The sequence below is a fragment of the Gavialis gangeticus genome, unplaced genomic scaffold, assembly GCF_001723915.1.
Source record: "Gavialis gangeticus isolate Ggan-Ray unplaced genomic scaffold, GavGan_comp1, whole genome shotgun sequence".
Taxonomy (NCBI): domain Eukaryota; kingdom Metazoa; phylum Chordata; order Crocodylia; family Gavialidae; genus Gavialis; species Gavialis gangeticus.
The window spans coordinates 44,477,462-44,479,534 of record NW_017729004.1 but is presented as its reverse complement, the minus strand read 5'-3'; positions in this window follow the sequence as shown (position 1 = coordinate 44,479,534).

Below are 2,073 nucleotides of genomic sequence, written 5' to 3'. Positions count from 1 at the left end.
ATCAAGCTTCAGTAATTAGAAGAGGTAACTACAAGTGGGGATTGATTCCATGTCTTGTTTCCCAACTCTAATGGTATATACAGTGCGTACCTAATTTTGATTTAAATTCATTTTGCTATCACCAGTAAAATATTTGGCAGGTCTTCTTTGAAATGTCCTCTCATCCCAACAAGCATAGAGCCATTGAAGTGCCATTAATAAGAACAGAAGTCAAAAGGAAACACTGCAACTTTATTTTGCTCAGATACAACTCCTAAATGTGGTTCTTTTCCTTACAATGTAGGGAATCCATCAATTTTTAATTTAAGAGCTCATTATACATTTGTGCCTCAATACTTTCATAGGAGTACACACTGCATTGATGAGATGGAGTTTGATTCTCAGGTCAGAAATGGTACTTGCAGTTTTATAGTCACAGTGGACATTTTCACTTAAGGCTGGATTCTTACATCTTTACTTATGGGTGTTATTTATTTCTAAGCTTTTTTATGGCACCTATCAGCACACAACCATCAAACCACATTAACATTAATGAACTGTGCTTCAGCAAGGGGTATGGAAGCATTGGAACTCCCATTTTACACTAGAGAAACTGTGGCACAGAGTAGTTAAATAATTTGCCCAAACAAACATAGGATATCACTGAGAGATCCTGGATTAGAACTCAGTATAAATTTCTGTAAAGTACCTTAACTACAAGATTAGGCTGACTACCTATGGCAAGGTTCCAATGAGAGACAGATAGTCAGCTTGCATTGAATCATTAAGGCAAAGATACAGGAATTACAGCAAGGTAAATCAGAGAGGTGATTTACCACCACCTGCTCCATGGTAAGTATCCATGTGCATGCTTTTACTCGATGGTTAGTAAAAATTAACTCATGGCAACATACCCCATAAAATGCAACTAAGGTACTGTGAGGCCCCTGATACACATTACATATCTTATCCAATTAACTGGTTAATCATGCAGTAAATGTAGACCAGCCAGAAATGCAAACTAAGGCCAGCTACAAGTGCAAAGTAATTATCACACAATTAATTAATCACACAATAAATTTAGACCAGCCACATGGGAAAAGTAATTATCACATGATTAAAATGACTATCCAACTATAAAAGGAGCCAACCAGCTATCAAGTTAGTGCTTGAGAATGTGTAACTACTCTGTAGCTGGTTTATATCCAGCTTTAATTATAAACATGTATCAGGGACCAAGTTAGCTTCCATTTACCAGAGGGGAGGACTGTATCCACAGACAGTTTTCTCCAAGCAGAAGACAGTATTGTAAAGTCCTTATTCTTTTTTACCTTGAAGTAACTTCTTCATGCACCCCTGCCCTTAGTTATAAATATATTACACTAGTGCTGTGTGAGCAAAGATTATCTCCATACCATCAAAATAAATATTTGGTTGTATCTACTATGTTTACACTGTGAATTGGATGTATTGTGTCACTTAGCTTGGTTAATGATGGAGGGATCTGGGGGCTTACTCAGACTGATGAAGTCTATGCCACTTCATCTTTACTGTACTGTTACCCTAACTAGTTAGATTAATGCTAGTTTAGGTGTGTCTAACCACACTTTCTACCTACAGGTAAACCTCTATAACTTTATGTTATTGACCAGCTTTGAAGTTTCTACTAAGATAACTGCAATACAGGAAGCTTTTGCCTGAGGAAGGATTGGAACTGATAGACAGATGCTAAATTTAATCAAATGAATGCTAACAAAGGAGGACATCACTCTTTTTACCATACAGAGAAAAGAGATTGGTACTTCTAAATTTGAATGGACCAGAATTCTCAGGTGGAGATATTTGTACTGACCTAACTCTACTGACCTAACTCTACAGATATTTGTACTGACCTAACATTACAGGTGTGCTGTATTTTTTTCTGTTGTGCCTCTTAGCTCACATAAAGTAACCCTATGTGAATAGTGCTGTGGCTGTTACCTTCCTATAAATCTGGGGACTGAGGTAATGCTGAGAGGATGGATGTTATGTAGAAAGAATGAAAAATAAAATACTGCAAATGTTCATCAATCTGGGCATCAGCAATGCACCGTG